Source organism: Dermochelys coriacea, chromosome 1 (genome assembly GCF_009764565.3).
Source record: "Dermochelys coriacea isolate rDerCor1 chromosome 1, rDerCor1.pri.v4, whole genome shotgun sequence".
Classification (NCBI taxonomy): domain Eukaryota; kingdom Metazoa; phylum Chordata; order Testudines; family Dermochelyidae; genus Dermochelys; species Dermochelys coriacea.
In genome coordinates this window covers 326,433,114-326,458,414 of record NC_050068.2, presented here as the reverse complement: position 1 = coordinate 326,458,414, position 25,301 = coordinate 326,433,114, and the positions used below count along the sequence as shown (strand labels likewise).

At 45.2% G+C, this 25,301-nt stretch overlaps 1 long non-coding RNA gene across 1 annotated transcript in view; it reads right to left on the bottom strand.

Annotated features, from left to right (window-relative positions):
* Positions 1-1,914: 1,914 nt before the first annotated feature.
* LOC122456615 overlaps positions 1,915-25,301 on the bottom strand; it is a 94,019-nt gene continuing 70,632 nt past the window's right edge. The window contains exon 3 of the long non-coding RNA XR_006275602.1: positions 1,915-2,552. This is a non-coding gene — a long non-coding RNA (uncharacterized LOC122456615). The remainder of the gene's footprint in view (positions 2,553-25,301) is intronic.

The following is a 25,301-nucleotide window of genomic DNA, read 5'->3' as shown; positions in this document are numbered from 1 at the left end:
TTACAAATGGCCAGTTTGCAATAAATCACTGACAGCAGATCTTAAATTTTCATTCAAGTTTTACATAAGTAAGATGCAATTAAAACACACATGCACACTTCAAGCATATATAGAATACTTAAGCTAAACTATACTGTGACGGGTTGGATCACAGAAACCCCTTTGTTGCTGCCAACTGATGTGCCAAGAATACTTCTGCCCCTGGTTTCCCTGCCAGCTTGGGACTCCAGAGCCCTGCCTGGCTGTGCCAGACACGCTTGCTCGCCACAAACACAGACCCAGGTCTGAACCACATCCCACAAACTGCAAACTTAATTGAAAGCAGTTTAAGAAGTGTTCCTGTCTTTAACACTCAGATGCCCAACTCCCAATGGGGTCCAAACCCCAAATAAATCTGTTTTACCCTGTATAAAGCTTATACAGGGTAAATTCATAAATTGTTCACCCTCTATAACACTGATAGAGAGATGTACACAGCTGTTCCCCCCCCCCCCCCCGTATTAATACATACTCCTGGTTAATTAATAAAAAGTGATTTTATTAAATACAGAAATAGGATTTAAGTGGTTCCAAGTAGTAACAGACAGAACAAAGTAAGTTACCAAGCTAAATAAAATAAAACATGCAGGTCTATGCTCATACAGTAAGAAACCTGAATACAGATACAAACCTCACACTCAGAGGTTGTTCCAATAAGCTTCCTTTTACAAATTAGTCTCCTTCTAGTCTGGAGTTACACGGAGGTAAATCACATGTCCATTGCATGACTCCAGTTTTTTACAGGCAGCAGCCATTGCCCACATGCTATCTGAATGTCTCCAGGAAGACTTCTTATGTGGACTGGAGCCGTGCAAGATCCATAGTTTGTTAAAAGAAAAGGAGGACTTGTGGCACCTTAGAGACTAACAAATTTATTTGAGCATAAGCTTTCATGAGCTCCAGCTCACATCGATGAAGTGCGCTGTAGCTCACAAAAGCTTATGCTCAAATAAATTTGTTAGTCTCTAAGGTGCCACAAGTCCTCTTTTTTTTTTTTTACGAATACAGACTAACACGGCTGCTACTCTGAAACCATTGTTTGTTAAGTTTTTCCTTGATTGGGCACTTAATTTGCACATTCCTTTCTCAGAAGCTGACCAAATGCTTTACTAAGGCTACCTTAAAAATCAAGCAAGTACACAGCCAATATTCATACTTAAATACAAAAATGATACATGCATACAAATAGGATGAATAGATTCAGTAGATCATAACCTTGCAGACATATATTACATGGCATATGTAGCATAAACAATATTCAGTTATGTCATATATATATTAATAAGCATATTTCCTAAAGCCTATGGGGTGCAACCTTTACATTAAAAACTGGCAGGCTTACTTATAAATTCGTTGGTATCTCTTTAAAATTACTGTTGCTGTTTAGCTCCTGGTCAGTCACCTTTGCTCTGCTCCAGTTTTTTTTCTCTCTCTCTGCAGCAGCTTTTCTGATTTCTTTCCAGCAGCTTTTCTTTGGCTTTCAATTCCTCCGTCTGTCCCGATTGACTCAGGTGTGCTGGGCTGAGGCTGACTTGTGCCTCAAACACCCTCCCACACCCCAAACCCACGCCCCAGCATGGAGCCCCCCTCCTGCATTCCAAACCCTCATCCCCGGCCTCATCCCAGAACCCACACTCCCAGCTGGAGCCGTCACCCCCCCCACAACACCCCAGAGCCCTCCCCAGCCCGAACCCTCTTCCCTGCACCATGAATCCCTCTTTTCTGGTTCCACCCGGAGCCTGCACCACCAGCCCAGAGCCCATACCTCCCCCCACACTCCAACCCCTGCCCCGGCCTGGTGAAAGCAAGTGAGGGTGATTGAGAGTGAGCAATGGGGAGGATGGAGTGAGCGGAGGGTCGGGGCCTAGGAGAAGGGGTGGGGCAGGGGCAGGGCTCATGGAAGGGGAGGGGCAGGGGGTTTGGTTTTGTGAGATTAGAAAGCTGGCAACCCTCGTATGATTGCCATGTGAATGTCAGGTGACCTAAGACAAACTTGAATAGTAGTAGATTAAAGTACAGTAGACACCCCTATTTTATAAATTAATTGGGAATTAAGGAGTTCATAACACTGACATTTCAAAATACAGTAGATACAGTGCATAGTGAATTTCTTAATCATTCAATGATAGTGTACATAACTAATGGTAACTCATATTACTGTGTGCCTGATTTTTCTTGTTTGAGAGAACTTTGTCACCAAATCTCTGTCTTTTCAAACCTGGACAGATCCTTGAATGCTGGCCTGAAGGACTGAAGTCACTTTTGGAAGCAGAAAGGATGACTTTGGCAGCAGAAATATCATGCATATAACTGGTGGTTCACAAGACTGATGTTCATAAATTGGGGATCTACTGTACTTCACACTAACAGCATCTGCACTAACTTCTAAATACTACTCAGCAAATGTTAACTGAAGCCCAGTTTACCACAACAATTATATCAAGTCTTAGAAAATCTGTTGAGTAGTTCTTTGTGGTTTTCCAGTAGCTTGTTTTAATATAATCATCACTTTTCTGAAAGATATAAAATGGGAAAATATGACTGTGGTCTCTTGTCTCATAATAGTTGTTCACAACAATATCAAGAGAATACAAAAGATCTAGGATCTCAGTTCTCAATCGATAGAACCTTCAACTATCTATCTAAAGTACTTACATGAGTCTCATTACCATAGTACCTAAGCAACCCTCCGAACTTGATACTAGTACAAACTATTGACTTTCAAAATGAATGGCATTAGCATAGTCATTTAACATAACTATGGATTTGACTTTTATGTTAGAGTACTTTATCATGTACTTTTATTGATTTTGGAACAGATCCATTTTTTGAAAATATTTTTCATAATCAGGGTATTAATCACTTTGGTAAATAGCAATTCATGGACACTAGAATGCAAAAGACTGAAAAGGAGGCTTCGGAAAGGCATTTGTCTGCACTGGGATATTCTGGAATATATTTTATGTATTTGACTAGAAAATTAATGGGGGGAATGTGTAAATGTTTTTGCTTTTGACAGTATTTTAAATATTTATTTTGCTTTTGTCTATACAGTGAGGAGATGCTGTCTGCAGAGAACAAAGGACAACACTCCCTCTGCTTCTGCTACCAAGGAGCAGAGAGAAGCTGCCCCTAAGGGCAAGAGGACACCAGCCTGTGGACTGGAATCCTGGGGTGAAGTTCTGGACCCACTGAAGTCAATGGCAAAACTCCCATGACTTCTACAGTGTCAAGATGTCCCTACTGGAGCCTCTGTGGGATTCATCTGATCAGCTGATGGTGGTTTTTTTATTTTAGTGTGTCTTGTCACTGAAAGGCCTACAATAGGGACTTGTGATGTGGCGCCTGTTGGGGGATCAGAGTCCTCGGGGCCAGGTTCCTGATCTGAAGAATAGGGGGAATGGGACAAGATAAAACTAAAAAAGAAAACACAGGGAAGAGGCTGATTTTAACTTAGAAAAATTAATAGGGGCTAAGGGTAGTTGCCACTTATACCTGGCACTATGTAATTGTATAGGGTAATTACTGACCTTACCACATACACTAGAAACTATTTACCAGGAGGCTCGTGAAGTCTGGATTATTGCTTGCTACCCAGAATATCAGGGCTGGAAGGGACCTCAGGAGGTCATCTAGTCCAGCCCCCTGCTCAAAGCAGGACCAATCCCCATTTTTGCCTGAGATCCCTAAAGGGCCCCCTCAAGGATTGAACTCACAACCCTGGGTTTAGCAGGCCAATGCTCAAACCACTGAGCATTCAGTCACAGTGTTCTGGACAAATGCCCAAGATATTTACCTTCTGCCAACCTAATTTTCCTCCTCCAATGTCAAATGGATGACTTTTCTTCACTTGTGCTAAACTGTGTGTAGTGTATCAGAGGGACTGTAATTCACTTGGGGACAAGTATTCTGTACATACATGGGACTTAGTATTAATTATCATCTCTTGTTAATATATTGTGCACTTCTCTAGTACTGCCCCTCAGATCTCAAAGCACTTTACAAACATCAATACACTAAACCTATAAAATAAGTGTATGAAGTAGGTAATTAGTCTCATTTAACAGCTGGGAAACTAAGGCACAGAGAATTAAGGTCAAAGTTTACCAAAATTGTCCTTTGATTTTGAGAACCCAACCTGAGACCCTGGAGCCCGATTTTCATTATTCCTAAATAGTCTCGACACCACATCCTATGTTTCTCAACAGGATGACAGTGCAGGGTCAACAATTAGAGATAATTTCCACCTAAGACCTTGTGTTGTATACCATGCCTGAAGTCTTAATGCCATTGAATCAATGGCAATACTCCCACTGATTTCATGCCATGTCCTCAATCCAGATATTTACAGCATTTAACTTTGCTTACTCCTAACCTCAATTCCAGATGGACAGCTGGAAGAATAACTCAGAGAGAGACAGCTGTATTCGGAATAGTATTTGTACTCCACAAGTTGGAGATATCTGAAAATGTCTAAGAGGCCTGCTTTGAACTACGTCTCTCTCTATGATGGTTTAAATTATGCAGTCAGCAAAAATTTAACTAGATGACATGATGCAAATATCTGTCTAATATGTATACGACCAATCTGTATACTGTAGTTATATCCATCAGTACCAAATACTGACCATCAGTATCTGAATGATCCTGGATATGGCTAGATATGGATTCCTGTGAAACTGACAGGAATTCTGTGAAATTGCAATGAAGTAGAGAGATGGAAGCCAGACTGCACTGTGTTACATACTGCAGCGGGACCAGACACGGCTTAGATAGCCTTAATAAAATGCTCAACTTTTATTTAAACCTAGAAGATCTCAAGTAGCTAGAGGTCAGTAATAGAACATTGTAACTAGGTAAGAAGCCAACACTCTCCACTTTCGTGCGTTTCTCAGCATAACTGTCTCCAGACTAATCCAACTCAGAATAATTAAATAGACAGCTGCAGCCTTGCACAAGTTGCAAGTGTGTCACCTTTTAGTGTCCCCGGGCACTTCTTATCAACAGGCACACAGAAGCTCATATGGACTTCAGTGTTGTCCATGTGCATGCATTTAACACTAGTTAACCCATTAGTTTCTGGATTAAGTCTGTAACACTGGGCAGAGAACATGTGATAGGGACTCTAAAGTCAAAGGCAGAATAAAGGAGGAAGACATCAACACAGTGTTGGGGAGGTGAGAGAAAGCCAGATCATATTTAAAATGAACCTCATACCATTTTACGTATCAGAACTTGCATAGAGTTTCTGAATCAAATTTGTTCAAAGTCAAATCCAAATTCAGAACAGTTGCTGGATTTGTTCCTAGGCCTAGTAGTGCTAGCATTTCCATGACCTCTACAAAATCCTGCAGCTAGGGATCTATGGTCAGAGACTACCTTAATGTATCCCCAGGGAAAATCCACCCTCTTGAACCTTTTGACACAGATACAGAAGAGGTTTGAAGTATTGCTGAATATTGCTTTTGTTTAGTATCTGAGAAGACTAGTTACTGGTGAGCTTCTTAGAGGAAATGTAAAAAGCATAAACCCTTCAGCTGGCAGAATATTTCCTAATGCATCATACCCAATGGATAAAAGACACACTCGGGGCAACAGAAATTAACCTGATAAGGGGATACGATATCTATTTCAATGGTTTGTGGTTCAGTGTGAGAAGCCTTTAGGGAGAGATTATAACTGCAGAAGCCTGTGATTGTCCCTAGCTAGTAAGATCTATATACGAAACTGTATTTGTCCACCTACCAAACTGCCAGTACTGAATCAGTTTAGATGTAGACCCAGGGATTCAATAGAGTTCTAACTGCCATAATAGTCAACAGATGCAATATGCTATAGCATGGATTGACCTTTAAGTGGTATTTCTTCCTGGCAGAGGTTATCTTCTTGCAGATAAATTGTCACATTCACATTCTGTAACATATAAAGTTATCATATATGTATTTACCACTCAAATCCTCTTCCATGCCACTCAGTAACTGCCAAAAGGTACATTTTATGTGATGGGTATGCCAATATTTGTGTGCATATTTGTGTTTTGTATTCTTGTCCTTGAACATGTTGCTGAGACATCATGTGTCTATGATTAAAGGGACCGTTAGCCACATCTGCTGAAAAAAGAATTAACTATCTTCACAATTGTGTACTAGTGTAACTTTATTTCTAGTTTTGATTTACTGTAAGTAGGATTAGGGGATGATCATTAAATATTAAGTCCCTTCTCCCTCCGAACAGCATTCTGTGAGAGGCTGCCACAGATCTCTCCTGGTAAAAGCAGCTTCTGAATCAAGTCCATACTTTACACAATGAGCTTGCTAAGGATAATAGCTATATACTGTAATAACTCAGTATATTTTGTGGCTTTTAAGCAGTGTAAGGTTTGACATTGTTCCTTATATATTTAGGTAATACAAATGCAGCTGTGTCATGGGGGCTCGGTCTGTCCAGCAGGGTCACCCCCATTGGCCCAGTGCAGGGTTGATACACCCAGTCACACAGTCATCAAGATTCCCTGCAGAGTCAAGTTATCACAATCAGAAACTCTGGACCCCTGGATAGAGCAGAGCAAACGATCAATCTATAGCCCCTAAGCCTCCTGGCTGGGGCAAGCAATAGCCATTTGAGGACTCTAACCCTCTGGGTAGGTCAGAGCAAACAAGCTGTCTATAGCCACTGGGCCTCCTGGCTGGGGCAAACAATAGCAGTTTGGGGGCTCTGACCCCCTTGGGTGGGGCAGAGTAAACCACTAGTCTATAGCAAGAGTCCCTGACAGCCATGCCTAGGGGCAAGTGCTGGGCTGGGGTAGGCTCACCCTACTCCACCAGGTTCCAACTCAGGGCCCTGTGAAGCCAGTAAACTTCCTATTAAGGGTTCAAGCATTAGCTCCTAACACATTCCCTAGTGGTTCTCAACCAGGCTTCAGGGCCCCCTGGGGGGCCGCAAGCAGGTTTCAGGGGGCCACCAAGCAGGGCCAGCATTAGACTCACTGGGGCCCAGGGCAGAAAGCTGAAGCTCCACTGCATGGGGCTGAAGCCCAGGGCCCTGAGCCCTGCCACCCAGAGCTGAAGCCAAAGCCTGAGCAATGTAGCTTCATGAGGGCCCCAGGCAATTGCCCGTCTTGCTACCCCCTAACGTCGGCCCTGACTTTTATATGCAGAAAGCCAGTTATTGCGGCACAGGTGGGCTGTGGAGTTTTTATAGCATGTTGCGGGGGGCCTCTGAAATAAAAAGGTTGGACTGCACTAGGTCACTTCCTACCATAAAGCCCATCTTGGGCATCTCGCTGGCAGTGGCTCAGTGTCCCTGTCAGGGCTGGTCTACATTAACGCTGTACATCGATCTAAGTTACACTAGGTCAGTTACGTAAGTTATGTAACTGAAGTAAACGTAACTTAGGTTGACTTATAGCAAGGTCTACACTGCGCTGTATCAACGGGAGATGCTCTCCCATTGACATAACTTCTGCCTCTTGGGGAAGCAGAGTGCACACATCGATGAGAGAGCACTCCCATCAACTTAGCATTTCTTTACCAGACCTGCTAAATCGATATCCCTGCATCGATTGCAACAATGCTGATTTAGCCAGTAGTGTAGACATGGCCTCAGTCTCTGTGGTCAGACTCTGCAGCATAGTCCTGGGCCACGGCTTTAGCAGTCTGGAGAGTCAACAGTTCCTCTGCAGCACACATCCTTCCTCTTCCTCTGCCAGCCCCAACTGAGCTGAGCTGTCTCCTTTTATCTGTTCCCTCCACCTGGAGTATGTGCAGCAGGAGTGAAGGGATGTAGTCTCCTGGGCCCACAGTGATTGGTCAGCCCCCGTTGGCCCAATGTGGGGTTGATACATCCCATTATACACCCTCCCTCTCAAGTTAGGACTTGACAGTGGGCCTTCCTCGTCTTCCTCCTCGCTCACTCGGGAAAAGAAATCAGCATTTGCGTGCGCTCAGCTCGGTTGGTAAAGTATCTTGAACTCATAGGGCTGGAGAGAGAAGTACCATCTCATAATCCTGGTGCTAATGTCCTTTGTGGAGTGGATCCATTGAAGGGGCATGTGATCCTCAAGCTTGAAAGTCCGGAGCTGTGTCCCCAGATTATATTGTTGCTCCTGGGTCTGCTGGGCTCTTAAGGTGCTCCTGCAGTTGTAATATATACGGCTCTGACCCCATGACCCAAGACTCAGAGGAGGTTGGGGATCCCTCTGGGTTGCCTCTCATATAGCAGCAGAAATGTAGAGAACCCGTGGAGGCATGGGGCATCACCCACACAGCAAATAACCGTGTGGGTAGCAGTTTATTCCAGTGTCACAGGTCGTCATCGATGAACATACGAAGCATGGATTTCTACTAGGCTGTTGTTTTGTGGGTGGTAGACCGAGGTCTTTAGTGCATAACAGTTCAACAGTCTGCACAACTCGGGATGAAAAGTTGGTTCCCCATTCTATTAGTATCTCCTTCAGTATCCCAACTTATGCAAATATTTTCAGGAGTTCCGTTGTTATGGCAGGAGTGGTAGTCAAATGCAGCAGAACGACTTCGGGATAGAGGATCACATAGTCTATCCCTACCAGTATGTGATGGAACCTGACCTGCTTTTCTCTAAGGGACCCACCAGGTCCATACTGATCCTCTCAAAAGGCATTCCCACCAGTGGGAGGGAGATCGTGGAGTCTTGGATATTCCTTTAGGGCTGTCATGTTGACATTCTGGACATGAGGCACAAAAATCATTCACTTCCTTGTGAATGCCGGGCCATAATAATCTAAGTACCACTAAGTCTTCTCTCATCCCAGGTATCCACCTCAGGGCACTGAGTGAGCTAGATAGATCAGACCCCATCAGAACCCCCATGGCACCAGCAGTTATTGAAGTACCTCTTGGGTTTGCCGATCCATGGTTACCCAGTATAAATGGGCAAAGCAGGTCCCCTGAGGTACCCATTGGTTGGCGCCCCCCTCCTCCTCGGTGTTGATCACTTATTCCAATGCCTGACTCAATGCTGGGTCTTCTCTGCTCTCTCGTGAAATCTCCATTGACTGTTAGCTACTCGTGCCTGGCTTTGGCTGGTGCCTCTGTCTCTACAGAGTGTGATTCAAGGTCTTCTGAGTGGTCAGGAGCTTTTTCCTCAGGCTCTTCATCCTCCTTTTGATTTAGGAGCTGACTCAAACATGGTCTCAGATTTGTTTCCATCGGCAGTTGGTCTCCCCAGTCATGCATGACCTCCCCAAACCATTGCCAGTCAAGTCCCAGGATCAAGGAGTATACTAGTGTCTTGGCCAAACTGACTCTGCATGTTTCCTTGTGACAGCCTACTTCCAGCTTTACTGTGGCAACTGGGTATGTCTGTACATCCCCATGGATGCACTGGAGATATATAGGTGCCTCTGTCCCATTTGGTGACATCATGAGGGTGACCTGGACAAGCGTGTGGCTGCACCCCAAGTCAATCAGACTAGTCACTTGGATGCCATTTGTAACGATCCTGGGGTTCATTAAATAATAAACCAGTGAATAAGAAAGGAATAAAACTTTAATAAAACAAACTGGAGCGCTTCTGTAGTGAGTTGCTGCACACAGCCATGCAGTGTTCCCAACACTCACCTCCAGAGCACATCTACAAATTCCCACACAACACTGTCCCTTATGAGGGAGCATCTCCAAATTACAATCTTTCATAAACATATCTCTATACTGTTGAGCTGTAAAGTGATCAGAAGTTTTGGCTTGCTCCTTTTTCAAGCCTGTAGGCCTGCCACCCACACTTGGCTATAGTTACAAGCCATAAAAGGGAAATATCATCTGAAGTACCCCTCTTGGCCACACTCATAACATCTGCCCCACGGAGTCTATGTTGCAGGGCCGCTGGGTGGGGTTCCCCCTCCCAGGATCTCATGCTGGAGTTCTGGCAGCTTTCGGTACTCGGGCTACTATACATGGTACAGATCTAATCCGGGGTCCCCCTTCTTTGAATTTGTACTGTCTCCTGGGTGGGTCCTGCCTATGGCTACTGGGACTCCCAGGTTTAGATGTCTGTAGTTTGGGACCCTCTGTGGCTAAGTAATCTTCCATCAGAGATACCTCCTCCATGAGAGTCATTGGATGGTGTTGATGTACCCACTTCTTCCTCTCTGGGGAAAGGCTTTGCATAAACTGCTCTAATATAACAGTCTCTGCCAGTTGTATTCCCGTCAGCTTCTCAGGATCCAATCATGGCAAGCAGTAGTCCCGGAGTCGCTGAGCCACTGGACTCTGTGGGTCTTTCTCTCATTGAAATCACTGACAGAATATCTAAGGATTAAAAAATGGCTGCCTTCACTTTGGCATAATCTAGTGTGCCAGTGGGGTCTAGGTTCCAGTAGGTGGTCTGTGCAGGCGTGGTCAAGTATGGGCCACTATGGTAGCCCAGTGCTCTGGAGGCCAGTGGGCCACAGTGGTGGCCTGCTCAGACATGACCAAGAAGGCCTCTGAGTCATCCCTGGGACCCATCTTGGCAAGCCTCACTGGTGACCCCATCGAGGTGTTCTCTGTTCCCAGCCCATCATAACGGTGCCAGGTCATCCAGATGGTTGTAGGAATGCTGCCATCTGCTGAACCAGGCACTCTTGTTGGACTTGATGTTGTGCTGCTAACTCCTTGATCCGCTACTGTTGCTGTTCTTGGTGCTGGCACATCTGTTACTATTGTTGCATGGTCATTTGCTGCAGCAACTGGTCCTGTTGTTGTTGTTGAGCTGCCGGCTGCTGCTGGCTTTCCAGCATCCATTTTAGTACCTTTTTGGTATCCATGCCAATCGCAAAGCTTTATCGTCTGTACCTCCCCCTTTTGGCTCTCTTATCAGGATCTGACTGTTGCCCGTATTGTCCACCACATGTCACAGGGGCTCAGTCAGTCCAGCAGGGGTTGCCTCCATTGGCCCAGTGCAGCATTGATAGATTCCCCCCTTGGCCTTCTGGCTGGAGCAAGCAATAGCTGTTGGGTGGGGGGGGGTGGTTCTAGCCCTCTGGGTGAGGCAGAGCAAACAAGCTCTTGCTTCTAAGCCTCCTGGCTGGGGCAAACAATAGCAGTTTGGGGGGCTCTGACCCCCTTGGGTGGGATGGAGTGAACCACCAGTCAATAGTAAGAGGCACACTTCCTGGACACAGGTTCTCTATCTGTTATCCCTTCACAGAAATTAGACCTTGTGGTCCAGCTGCCCTAAGCCCCAGGACCAGTGCTGACTCTCTCCTCCTCCTCCAGTCTCCACACTAGTTTGAGCAAAACCCTTTCCCAGAAATCCAACCTTCTGGGCACTCTAGGTTTACAGTTTACCTCTTCAGAGACATAGGACAGCGAAAGCAAACAGATGCAGAGGCTATGTAAGGGTTCCAAAATCCAGCCACCATTCTTTAGCTAGCACAAGAAAGACAGATTTAGACAAAACAATAAAAGCACCTGTGTACCTCTCCCTGCCTCAGTGTCCTCACCACCCTGGAGCATTCTTTGGGCTTAGGTCATAATCCACTAAAGAGACCAGGAACTCCACATTACTGCACATGGCTTCTCCAAATCAGGAAGTGTGTCTCTCTGTGCACAGGGTTACCATATGTCCAGTTTTTCTGGGCACAGCTTCTTTTTTGAGCCTCTTCTCTGTCCAGGTAAAGTTTTCAAATAACAGGAAATGTCCTGGGTTTTTGCAGAGCAGTTGCAGCTCAGAAAGAGCCCTGATTGGTCCACTTCCTTATTGGTTCCTCCCACGCATCTGCAGCTCATTGGTCAATTCCCCTGCAAGCCACAGGATCCTACCCACCCAGACCCTGACTCTCAGCCTTGAGGAAGGTGTCCCGCAAGGAGGCACAGACTGACAGCTGTCACTGTGACAGGGAGCAACACTGCCCCACACCACCAGTGAGTACCCCTGCTGCAGGTAGCCCCTCCAGCACTCCCAACTGTCCCCCCTCCAGCTCTCCCTCTCCAATCCAGATCCCCCCATCCAGTAGAGTCCTCTTTTGGGGAACCTGAAATATGGTAACCCTACCTGGCAGCCAATTTCCTTCTTCTTTGGCTGGTCCAGCAGCTAAACAGGATTAACCCCCTGCTACGAAAGCATGCTCCTCTCTTCCGCTCTCTGAGTCCTGCTGTGCCCAAGCTTTCTGTGTATCTTTGAGTCTCCCAGGCTCTGTGCATTTTAAGACCCATTGTGAACACCAGATCTCTTTGTTCTGCTTCTGGGAAATTCCACTGCTCTAAACCCCAATCTTGCTGACAAACTGGATCAACTGGTTTCCCTAGACCTCAGCCATCCCACTGTCTTAAATTGGTGCCACTTGAATGGGAGCCATCAAAGTTTAACAACCCCCCATTGTTCCTCGTCTGAGAGATATGTGACATAATCTGGGGAGCATGAGATTGACTCCACACGCCGTGAGGCATTCAGTGATACAGCTGTTTCATACAATCAACCATTCATAAATTGTACATAGACCGATTTCCCAAACTGTCACACTTACAATTACATTTATGTTAATTAGCCAAACCTATGATTTGTTCAGATATAATCCTTACTGGCATAGTTATGCCGCTAGTCTCTAACTGCAGCATGTATCACAGGACCAATTTATAACCAAATGTTTGTCTGTAAATTATTCTGACATTACTAACGTTGGCTTTAGGCTTCTTTTGATGTTGACAGTTGGCAGTCCAAATGAATCAATTTATTTAAATCAGGTATGTTTCTACTTTGTTGGACTGCAGCTGGTGTCTCCACTACACCAGTTAGTTACAGTAAACAGAGGAAGCATTTTTGAGCTCACAAAACTCTTGATGAATCATGCAGGGCTTATTTCTTTTACAGAAGTGAGGTAGGGTGAAATTTTGAAATTAGGGTGAAATCCTTGTCAGCTTGAGTTCCACAGGAAAGTGCAGGAGAGACTTCCTGAAGATCTTTTGAGAGCTGCAGGAGTGAGGCTCCCTTCCATCCCAGGACAGAGTCCCTGCCTGGTTTACAAGCACTGTAGCAGTTAAACCTCAGCTCCTGAGGTGTTTCTAAGCATCGCTCTGCCACAGCATTTGCCAGCCACTATTTTTAACTCACCAAATTCAAGCAGATGAGCAGATCTGTTGAGGATTGCCTCAGAGGAACACTTTTGTTAACAAATATTGCATTCTATATTCCCTCCACAGTTCTGTATGAAGAGGGAAGCTATCTCAGAGCCAATTCATTCAGGAGAGCGCCCAAAGGCACACGTGGGCGGAGGGTTTCTGCTGAATATTGTAAGTGAAGAGACTGTCTTCTGTGGTTTGATTCCAGATGCGTTCAGAGAAACAGGACTTTGTACATTCTCTGATAATAAACAGGATTACACCAAAGACACCTGATCCCATCATCAATTTCTCCTGCTAATGGGAACAACCCATTGGGCACTGAACTTTAGCGCATTGCTCAGGCCCAGAGAGGTAATGCTGACATATTACGATAATTACAAGCTGCGGTGTTAGTTGGCTTTGTTCAATTGTATCCTTTAGTAACACTGGGTCTGAGCTAAGAGCTTTCTTTATTTGCCTAAAAACAGAGAGTCTGACCCAAAAGTTTCAGTAAATAACAGTAACTCTAAAAAAAAAAGTGCTCCATCAGATTTCAATCTTTCTTTCCTGTAATGCCCCTAAGATCTGGTCCATTATTATACATAGAACTGGGGCTAGATCATTCTAAGTCTTGACAATCTCTCATCCATAGTCTTTGGGTTCTGGCAGTAACAGAAAAAGAATTTTGTCCAACTATTAAATTATGTTTGTTCTTGCTAACCTCGTGTAATGAATGGCTATCCCTGAACAGGTCACTTAGCATTGCTACCATTTTAGGCCATGTCTATACTACAGTGCTGCTCTACCACTGTAGTGTAGACACTTCCATTACTGACGTAAGGGGGATTTCCACTGATGTAGGTAATCCACCTCTTTGAGAGGCAGTAGCGAGGTCAATTGAAGAATTTTTTTGACCTATTTGTGTCCATAGTGGGGATTAAGTTGACCTAACTATATCGCACAAGACATGAAAATTTTCACAGTCCTGAGCAGTGTAATGAGGTCAACCTAATTTTTAGGTGTAGACCAGGCCTTAGTATCAAGATGAAATATAATATGTATAAGCCCTGCCAGGGGAAAAGCTACAGGTTTTGTACTCAGAATGACTCCCTGAGCAAGTGGGGCGAGATGGAACAAGCTCTAAACATACTTCAGGAACATTCACTGGAGACAGTATATTGGGGGAACAATGTCAGATGGGGCTCAGAAAAAAGAAGCAGAGAGATGGGCAACTTCTATATACAGTATAAGGCTATACCAGCTGAGGGAGACAGACTTTTGGTGAACTTGGCACTGCCCTTACATAACCAGGGGAGGGACTAGAGTCACTGGGTATGAGCGCTGCCCCTACAGCCACTGCTAGGCAAAGTTCTCCAGCTTTGGTGCTCTGGACACATGCACACTTGTGGAATACATGTCTGAAACCACACACAGAATAACTTTTCTTCATGTCCCCACTAGGAAAAGAACAGGGAATGTGTGAGTGACAATTTACTTTTTAGTGCTTTTCAGACACCACAGGCTATGCTGATATGGGAAGATATCAGCATAAACTGCTAAAAATAGAGGGTTTTTTCTATCTAGGTTTCAGTATTATTCTTTTTCAAATATCCACACATAATTAGATAGCTTTAAGTGGGAGTGAAGATTTGTCTGCAGGTGGTGTGTGAGAGAAAGATACTTAAATACTTATCTCCTTTAACTTAGTGTAATCCCATTTCCTTGTCATGGTTCCCTTCAATATGGTTTAGCCTTAGCTGGTTTTACAATATCTGGAGCACTCCTCTGCCCCCCTCCCCCCGGGTGAGAAATCCCTATCAACAAAAATATTGCTGGATCTAATTTCATGTCTTGATGGGACACCCTTTCAAAATTCACAAATGTTTGCTGAACTTTTGATTCAGCATTTTACTGTCTTAGAGGCTAAAATTAGACTTCCTCTTCCTGGCATGCACAGAATCACAGTTTGATCCTTGGGATGTCATCCAAGCCTGAAGGGTAGCAGAGACTGAGGTGGCAGCAGCAGCAGCTTCTGATTAACTAGCTTCAGGAAGGGAAGGAACCATTTGTCTGTCGATTAGAGGGAGATGCAGAGTTCTTGTCCGTGGGCCCTCTCAGAGGGTGGTTTCCCCAAAGTGCTAAAACACTGGCTATGAAATGTGAGTGTAATTATTATCCAAGTGCTGGGCACATGTTCAGCCCAACCTACCTCAGTCCCTGCCTCAAGGTACTTAAAAATTATTACAAGTAATTTACAGTCACCCCAGATATACTGCACTTCACAAACCAGTTATAACACCTTTCTTGTCCACAAAAAGCTTGCAGTCTAAAAAAAAGGCCCAAGACAAGACACAGGGCAACAATTGACAGGTGGGGCAGGAAGGGGGTTTTGAGAAGGAGAAGGAAGGATGGATTGCTAGCAGCTGTGGGTTCAGAATGAGGGGAAGGGCTTAGCAGATGGAAGTGGAGATTGTTCCAAGTACTAAGATCAGCATGACAAAGTGTGTAGCAGAAAGTGTGAAAAAAAAAACAATGGGTGTGGTGCCCCACCGCCCCGCAGAGGGAAGAACCTCTCCAGACACCAAAGTGGGCAGAGCCAGTGGATCCTGTGCCCGCCCCCCAGAGGTCAAGGTGCAGGACAGGAAATATAAAAGCCCGACCCCAGAGCTCACTTGGGCTGCAGCTGCCAGAGAAGCCAGACACCTGTGGCCTGGCTCTGGCTTGGGAGACCCAGGCAATCCGCAGCCGACCCAAGGACTGGCTGGACCGGCCAATGCCTAATGCCGACTGGTGCACGGAGGAGCTGCCAAGCCTACCCGTCGCCAGCTACCCAGAGGAGCTGCCAAGCCTACCCGTCGCCAGCTATCCAGAGGAGCTGCCAAGCCTACCCCTTGCCAGCTACCCGGAGGAACCCATGGTGCTGGAACCCTCCGAGGACACCACCCTGACCCAGGTACCCTACGAAGGAGAGTCCGGAAGTAGCCCGGGGGCAGCTGACCTTAGTCTGGCTGAGCACTGCCAGAGTGAATGTCAGTGTGTTGCAGCCAGGATCCCCACTGACACAGCAGTGGGTCTTCTGCTGCGGCTTGCTGCCTGCCCTGATCCAGGGCCTGGGTTTATATTGGCAGCAACATTTTGGGATACCTTTTAAAACAGCCCCAGGACAAGTAAAAACAGGACACCTTGGGTTCCATGAGCTCTGTCACAGCCCCACATCACCCCCTGCAGTCTATGCTATGCACACTCACCACTGTACTATGTGAGCATGTTCCACGAGTGCATTAAGTGATATGACTAATGTCTGTCATGTGTTTGTTTGCTCATCCTCACCAAAGGGAGAAGCATGGGCAGTGGACTTGTATTGTTTGGGTTGCTTTTTTCAATCCCACCCCCATGCCTCCAGAGGGCCCATCCTCTCACTTTGTCATTGCCCCTCCCTTTTTCCTCCTTCCACTTCAGACCTGTTTTCTTCCTCTCCCCCATCCCTTCCCAGTGCTTTGCCTCCAACCCTTTACCAGGTGTGTCAGGAAGACTAAGAAGCTGCTTAGAGTCCCTCAAGCTGAGTCCAGGTGCATGTGTGGCATGGGGATGATATTATGCTGCACCTCCACCAGCACCCACCCACCACTGCCTCCCCTCAGCAGCAGCAGCTGGGAGCATCCACCAGACCGGCTGCATTGAGAGACTTCACTGTGCTGTTTTGCACATGTGCAGAGACCTGTCAACAGCACTGGCCCCCCTACCCCAGCTCAACATTTCATAGATAAGAAAATTTTCAATTTTGTAGTATAGATGCAGTGCCCAGAAGCCCCACTAAGCACTGGAAGAGGTCAGAGGTTGAGAGGAAGATAGATTGTAGTGGAGAGGGATGGATTAATTGCCAATATGTTGATTTTGGTGCTAAAACTTTGCAAGATTTTTGAACCAAACTAATCACAGCACAGAAACTCCACAATGCTTTTTATACATAGATTCATGGTAGAAAGCATTTCCGCTTGGCCATATGGAATTTTGTGCCTCAGAGTGGAGCTGGCTAATCCTGACCATTGTGCCATCTGTTGGATTCATCCCGTTGTCCCATTATAGCTGCATAATACATATTCCCTTTTTTCATCCACAACAAATGGCAGAGCACCTGTACATTTATCGTCTTAGACAGGCATTGTCAAGTATCATAGAATAGAATATCAGGGTTGGAAGGGACCCCAGAAGGTCATCTAGTCCAACCCCCTGCTCAAAGCAGGACCAAGTCGCAGTTAAATCATCCCAGCTAGGGCTTTGTCAAGCCTGACCTTAAAAACCTCTAAGGAAGGAGATTCTACCACCTCCCTAGGTAACGCATTCCAGTGTTTCACCACCCTCTTAGTGAAAAAGTTTTTCCTAATATCCAATCTAAACCTCCCCCATTGCAACTTGAGACCATTACTCCTCGTTCTGTCATCTGCTACCATTGAGAACAGTCTAGAGCCATCCTCTTTGAAACCCCCTTTCAGGTAGTTGAAAGCAGCTATCAAATCCCCCCTCATTCTTCTCTTCTGCAGACTAAACAATCCCAGCTCCCTCAGCCTCTCCTCATAAGTCATGTGCTCTAGACCCCTAATCATTTTCGTTGCCCTTCGTTGTACTCTTTCCAATTTATCCACATCCTTCCTGTAGTGTGGGGCCCAAAACTGGACACAGTACTCCAGATGAGGCCTCACCAGTGTCGAATAGAGGGGAACGATCACGTCCCTCGATCTGCTCGCTATGCCCCTACTTATACAACCCAAAATGCCATTGGCCTTCTTGGCAACAAGGGCACACTGCTTACTCATATCCAGCTTCTCGTCCACTGTCACCCCTAGGTTTTCCGCAGAACTGCTGCCGAGCCATTCGTCCCTAGTCTGTAGCGGTGCATTGGATTCTTCCATCCTAAGTGCAGGACCCTGCATTTATCCTTATTGAACCTCATTAGATTTCTTTTGGCCCAATCCTCCAATTTGTCTAGGTCCTTCTGTATCCTATCCCTCCCTCCAGCGTATCTACCACTCCTCCCAGTTTAGTATCATCCGCAAATTTGCTGAGAGTGCAATCCACACCATCCTCCAGATCATTTATGAAGATATTGAACAAAACGGGCCCCAGGACCGACCCCTGGGGCACTCCACTTGACACCGGCTGCCAACTAGACATGGAGCCATTGATCACTACCCGTTGAGCCCGACAATCTAGCCAGCTTTCTACCCACCTTATAGTGCATTCATCCAGCCCATACTTCCTTAACTTGCTGACAAGAATGCTGTGGGAGACCGTGTCAAAAGCTTTGCTAAAGTCAAAAACAATACATCCACTGCTTTCCCTTCATCCACAGAACAGTAATCTCATCATAAAAGGCGATTAGATTAGTCAAGGCATGACCTTCCCTGGTGATCCATGCTGACTGTTTCCTGATCACTTTCCTCTCCTCTAAGTGCTTCAGGATTGATTCTTTGAGGACCTGCTCCATGATTTTTCCAGGGACTGAGGTTAGGCTGACCGGCCTGTAGTTCCCAGGATCCTCCTTCTTCCCTTTTTTAAGATGGTCACTACATTAGCCTTTTTCCAGTCATCCGGGGACTTCCCCCGTTCGCCACGAGTTTTCAAGATAATGGTCCAAGGGCTCTGCAATCACAGCCGCCAATTCCTTCAGCACTCTCGGATTGCAATTCGTCCGGCCCCATGGACTTGTGCACGTCCAGCTTTTCTAAATAGTCCCTAACCACCTCTATCTCTACAGAGGGCTGGCCATCTCTTCCCCATTTTGTGTTGCCCAGCACAGCAGTCTGGGAGCTGACCTTGTTAGTGAAAACAGAGGCAAAAAAAGCATTGAGTACATTAGCTTTTTCCACATCCTCTGTCACTAGCTTGCCTCCCTCATTCAGTAAGGGGCCCACACTTTCCTTGGCTTTCTTCTTGTTGCCAACATACCGAAGAAACCCTTCTGTTACTCTTGACATCTCTTGCTAGCTGCAGCTCCAGGTGCGATTTGGCCTCCTGATATCTTTCCTACATGCCCGAGCAATATTTTTATACTCTTCCCTGGTCATATGTCCAAGCTTCCACTTCTTGTAAGCTTCTTTTTTATGTTTAAGATCCGCTAGGATTTCACCATTAAGCCAAGCTGGTCGCCTGCCATATTTACTATTCTTTCGACTCATCGGGATGGTTTGTCCCTGTAACCTCAACAGGGATTCCTTGAAATACAGCCAGCTCTCCTGGACTCCCTTCCCTTTTGTTTTGGCCTAAAATGTAAGATTCGTTTCAGAAAATTTTAGCAGTTCTCATTCTTGTAGTGTAGATACAGGCTTAAAATTATTATTATTTTGGGACTCCATGTGTGTCATGTTTTCAATATCAGGGTCTGTATCATGGTAGTGCCTACAGACCCAAATCAAGATTGGGTCCCCATTGTATAAATGCATAATATGTGACAGTCATTTCCCCAGAGAGCTTATATTCAAAAATAGCTTAAAAAAACAAAGATGACTTAACCTGCAATTGTAGGTGATAGCAATGGTTTCACTCTGAGTTAAAAGTTTTAGCCTCACCAGAAAATTTGGGACAAGACCATATAAACAGAAATGATAGAAAAACAATCAGAACAAAGCTCAGAAAATAATCTACAGCCAGAATCAAAGAGTATTAGCTGACATGGTGTGCTAGGCATGAATCTCACAACCACTCATCAACATTCCTAAAGTCATGGGATTATCTGATAAAGCAGAGGGGGGGCAAACTACGGCTTGTGGGCCACATCTGGCCTGCAGGACCCTTCCCTCTGGCCCCCAAGCTCCTGCCAGGGAGCAGGGTCAGGACATGCTTGCAGAGGAGCCAGCCCAACTCCCTGGCAGCGTGGTGAGCGGGGCAGAGGCTAGCCCTTGGCCCCTCCCCTTCTGCTCTCCTGCCTCCCTTGCAGTCACAGTTACCCCAGCACCTGGGCAGTGTGGCTGTAGCTCTAGATGGGTGGCACAGCTATAGCACAGCCAGACCTGGTGCTCCAGGCAGTGCAGTCAGGGGGAGTTCTGGGGTGGGGGAGGCGAGGAGCAGGGAGGGTTGCAGGGGAGTGGGCCAGGGGCCTGGGCCCTGCTGCCAGGAACAGGGGCAGAGGAAACCAGGGCCTCCCTCCACCTTCAGCATTCTTGGCCCCTGTCCCCAGCAGCCAAGCCCAGACAGGGAGTGAGCCCTGCCCAACTGCCAGGGAGAGCAGCCAAATGAGCAGGGGAAATGCACAGGGAAAGGACTGAGCCCCCCTTTACCCCATTCCACATGTAATGTGGGTCGGGGAGAACAGGGAGGGTTGGATAGGGGGCAGGAGAGCCCCAGGGTGGCAGTCAGGGGGTGGGGAGCAGGCAGGGCTGGTGTAACCACTAGGCAAACTAGGCGGCAACCTAGGGTGCCAAGATTTGGGGGGGCGCCAAAAAGCTGTGCCCAAAACATTTTTTTTACACTATTGCTGGAAAACGAATGACTAAAGAAAAGAGAAATGTCGTTGAACTGGCATTTCAACTTGTTGTGCTCTCGTACATTACAGCTATAGCCTATGCCAGCTCTGCATTGCGGGCACAAGCGTACTGCTTCACTACGGTACAAAGTGGCAATGACGTCACCCGTTCTGACAGGTTGTTTATAATGCTGTTTACTAGTTTTCGGAGGTAGTCGACTGAGGCTAACTATTTTTGTTGAAAAAAGAAAAGGAGGACTTGTGGCACTTTAGAGACTAACAAATTTATTTAGCTCACGAATGCCTATGCTCAAATACCTTTGTTAGTCTCTAAGGTGCCACAAGTCCTCCTTTTCTTTTTGTGGATACAGACTAACACAGCTGCTATTCTGAAACCTATTTTTGTTGAGTTGTTTCAGATCTAAGATTCTGGCACTTGCTGCTGCATCATTTCGCTAATACTTTGTGTCAATTGTGTGTGTATGTTAAGTATTTGAGTGTACATGTTTGTCATGTGCGAATATGCGTGTGTAGGTTGTAGAAATTTGTCATATTGATATTGTCAGTTGTTGTATGACGGAGTATCCACCATTCTAATTTTATAAATTTTATTAACAACAATAATTGGATATTCTAAAGGTAGAATAAAATGTAGTAGATTCTGATATGAAAGAATGAAGGAAGGAAGTATAAGTGACTAAAAAGGGTTTATTTCCAATTACAATCAACATTGCTTAATTTTAAGGAAAAGTCATCTTGATCTCTTAATCAATGTTTACATCAAACAGTTGATGAAATTCAAATAGTGACTCATAGTTAGTTTGTAAGTGACGTATTCTCTATTCTTTACTTTTAATAGTGAACAACAAAAAGAACTGATAGGAATAAAATGTCATTTTTTTTCGTCATTTATGCAGCCTCATGGCAGATAGAGAAAAAAGCCGAACGTGTATTAATTCTCATGATCAATGCTACATTATGCAGTATTCATTTTTGAAAGTTTATAATAAGCGATGCTCGGGGGGGGAGGGGAGGCGCAAGGTGGAAGTTTCACTTAGGGCGCAAAATATCCTTGCACCGGCCCTGGGAGCAGGGGAGATTGGATAAGGGCAGGGGTCCTGGCGGGATGGTCGGGGGCAGAGAGCAGGGGTGTTAGGATAAGAGCAGGAGTCCCAGGGGGCAGTCAGGGGTGGGGAGCAGGGGGATTTGGATGGGGGCAGGAGTTCCAGGGGGCTGGAATGGGGGTGGGAGTCAGGCCACACCTCGCTGATTGGGGAAGCATAGCCTCCCCCAGCCTTCCCTACCTGGCCCTCCATACAATTTCTGTACTCAATGTGGCCCTAGGGCCAAAAAGTTTGCCGACCCCTGCGCTAAAGTGCTGGTTTCCAACATGTTTTGCTTGGGCCTATGAATATGGAGAACTTTTTGGAGAGTTTCTTCTAGAGCTTCAGTGAGCTCTAGCTAGGAAAGAAAAACCACTATTTGCTAACATCAAACATTTAGCACAATTATTTACTATTCTAGGTATTGTGAGTAATGTTGTTAACTCTTGGCAAATGACGAATGTTTAAAGGTGACCATACTACAGATGGTATATGCTTTCTGGACTCATTCTTTTCCACTTCAATATCTCAAATGTAGTTTGAGCAAGTCTAAGGGGAAAAACACAGAGCTGGCAATTTTTCAAAGAGACATTATTAAGGGCATAAAATTAAACTATTCCACTGTGTAGGAAAGATTGGAAGTATGGCAAGGGACCAGCCTGGCTTAGCCAGGAGATCTTCAGTGATATGAAACTCAAAAAAGAGTCCTACCAAAAAGTGGAAACTAGGTCAAATTACAAAGGGCAAATATAAAACACAAGCATGTAGGGACAAAATTAGAAAGGCCCAGGCACAAAACAAGATTACACTAGCTAAAGACATAAAGGGTAAAAAGAAAACATTCTACAAATATATTAGAAGTAAGAGGAAGACCAAGGACAGGGTAGGCCCATTACTTAATGAGTGGAGAAAGACAATAACAGAAAATGTGGAAATAGCAGAAGTGCTAAATGATTTTTTTGTTTCAGTTTTCACCAGAAAGGTTAGTAGCGATTGGAGTGAACGCCAGTGAAAATGGGGCAGAGTCTGAGGCTAAAATAGGGAAAAAACAAGGTAAAAATTGCTTAGACAAGTTTGATGTCTTCAAATCGGCTGAGCCTGATGAAATACATCCTAAAATTGAATCACAGACTTATAGGAGCTGACTGAAGAGATATCTGAGCCATTAGCAATTATCTTTGAAAACATGGAACATGGAAGACATTCCAGGGGACTGGAAGAAGGCAAATATAGTGCTAATCTATAAAAAGGGGAATAAGGACAACCCAGGGAATTACAGACCAGTCATTTTAACTTTGGTATCTGGAAAGATAATGGAGCAGATAATCAAGCAATCAATTTGCAAAAACCTAAAGATAATAAAGTTATAAGTAGCAGTCAACATAGATCCCTCAAGAACAAATTGTGTCAGACCAACTAATAGCTTTCTTTGACAGCATAACAAGCCTTGTGGATGAGGGGAAGCAATAGATATGACATACCTTTACTTTAGTAAGCTTTTGATACTCTTTCACATGACCATCTCATAAACAAACTTGAGAAATACAATCTAGATGGAGCTTCAATAAGGTGGGTGCACAGTTGATTGGAAAACCATTCCCAGAGAGTAGTTATCAGTGGTTCACAGTCAAGCTGAAAGGACATATCAAGTGGGGTCCGGCAGGGTTTGTTCCTGGGTCTGGTTCTGTTTAATATCTTCATAAATAACTTAGATAATGCCATAGCGAGTACACTTAAGGAGTTTGTAGATGATACTAAGCTGGGAGAGGTTGCAAGAGCTTTGGAGGATAGGATTAAAATTCAAAATGATCTGGACAAACTGGAGAAATGGTTTGAAGTAAATAGAATGAAATTCAATAAGGACAAATGCAAAGTACTCCATTTAGGAAGGAACAATCAGTCGCACACATACAAAATGGGAAATGACTGCCTAAGAAGGAGTACTGCAGAAAGGGATCTGGGAGTCATAGTGGATCACAAGCTAAATATGAGTCAGCAGTGTAAAACTATTGCAAAAAAGTGCAACAGTTTTATCAGCAGAATGTTGTAAGCAAAACATGAAAAGTAATTCTTCCAGTCTGTTCTGCGCTGATAAGGCCTCAGCTGGAGTATTGTGTTCAGTTCTTGGTGTCAAATTTCAGGAGAGAGGTGGACAAATTAGAAAAAGTCCAGAGAAGAACAACAAGAACGATTAATGGTCTAGAAAACATGTCCTATGAGGAAAGATTGAAAAATGGGGTTTTTTTAGTCTGGAGAAGAGAGGAGTGAAAGGGGATATAACAGTTTACAAATACATAAAAGATTGTTACAAGGAGGAGAGTGAACAATTGTTCTTGTTAACCTCTTAGGATAGGACAGGAAGCAATGGGCTTAAATTGCAGTAAGGGAGGTTTAGATTGGACATTTTCATTAGGAAAATCTCCTATCAAGGTGATTAAGCATTGGAACAAATTGCCTAAGAAGGTGGTGGAATCTCTAATATTGGAGGTTTTTAGGAACAGGTTAGACAAACACCTGTCAAGGATGGTCTCGTTATTATGTAGTTCTGCCTTCAGTGGAGGGGACTGGACTAGATGACCTACTGAGGTCCCTTCCAGTCCTACACATCTATGATTTTGGGGTGGGGGAGATTGGGGAGCATTGTGATTGTCTCCAGGTATACGCAAAAAGAAAAGGAGGATTTGTGGCCCCTTAGAGGCTAACAAATTTATTTGAGCATAAGCTTTCGTGAGCTACAGCTCACTTCATCGGATGCATTCAGTGGAAAATACAGTGGGGAGATTTATATAGACAGAGAAGATGAAGCAATGGGTGTTATCATACACACTGTAAAGACAGCTGCAGTGGCACAGGAGCTAGCAAACAGAGCTGTAAACAGGGGAGTTTGAGTGGGAGTTTGTAAAGGGAGTTTGTATTGTGGTGCTTGTTTGGGGTTTGTTTTTGCTGTGGGGGGTGGTCTTTTTGGTGTGGTTTGTGTTCACCAGATTAACAGGACTTAGGTGGGAAGGCTATGATGGATACGGAGGCAGCTGTGGGAGTGACTCGTGTAGTGGAAGACACAATGAGGATGACTGGATGTGGAAGCTGTGGTATGTACATGATCCTGGAGGGGGGACCTGGTAAGAGTTTTTTCTGCATGAAATGCCATCTGATGGAGCTGATGGAGGAAAAGATCCAAGGTCTGGAGATGCAGGTGGAAAGTCTGGTTGAGTTTAGAGAGGGGTTTGAGCAGATGATGGAGCAAAAACATGAGGTATCTGAAGGGAAAAGCTCAGACTTACAGATGGAAGCAGGCCTGGGAATTTTGAGGGGAGACTGGGTGAGGAAAGTGGTCAGTGGAAGCATGTGACTAAAAGAACCAAGCAGAGGAAAAGACGGGCTAGTGAAGGAGAAATAGAGCTTAGGAACAGGTTTGCAGAGTTGGAAAATGAAGAAGGGGCTCAGCAGGTAGTCGCTGAAAGTGGAAGGGCAAGGAAGAAGAGAAGAGAGGCTAGTCCTATAGGAAAAGGGGAAGAGTCAAGGGAGACTACACCAAATATGAGCCCCAGGAGAATACAGGATGGGTTGAAGAGGATTATAAGGGAAAATAGGAATGGAAAGAACTTGCAGCCAGAGGGAAGAGGGGAGAGACTGGAGAATAGCACA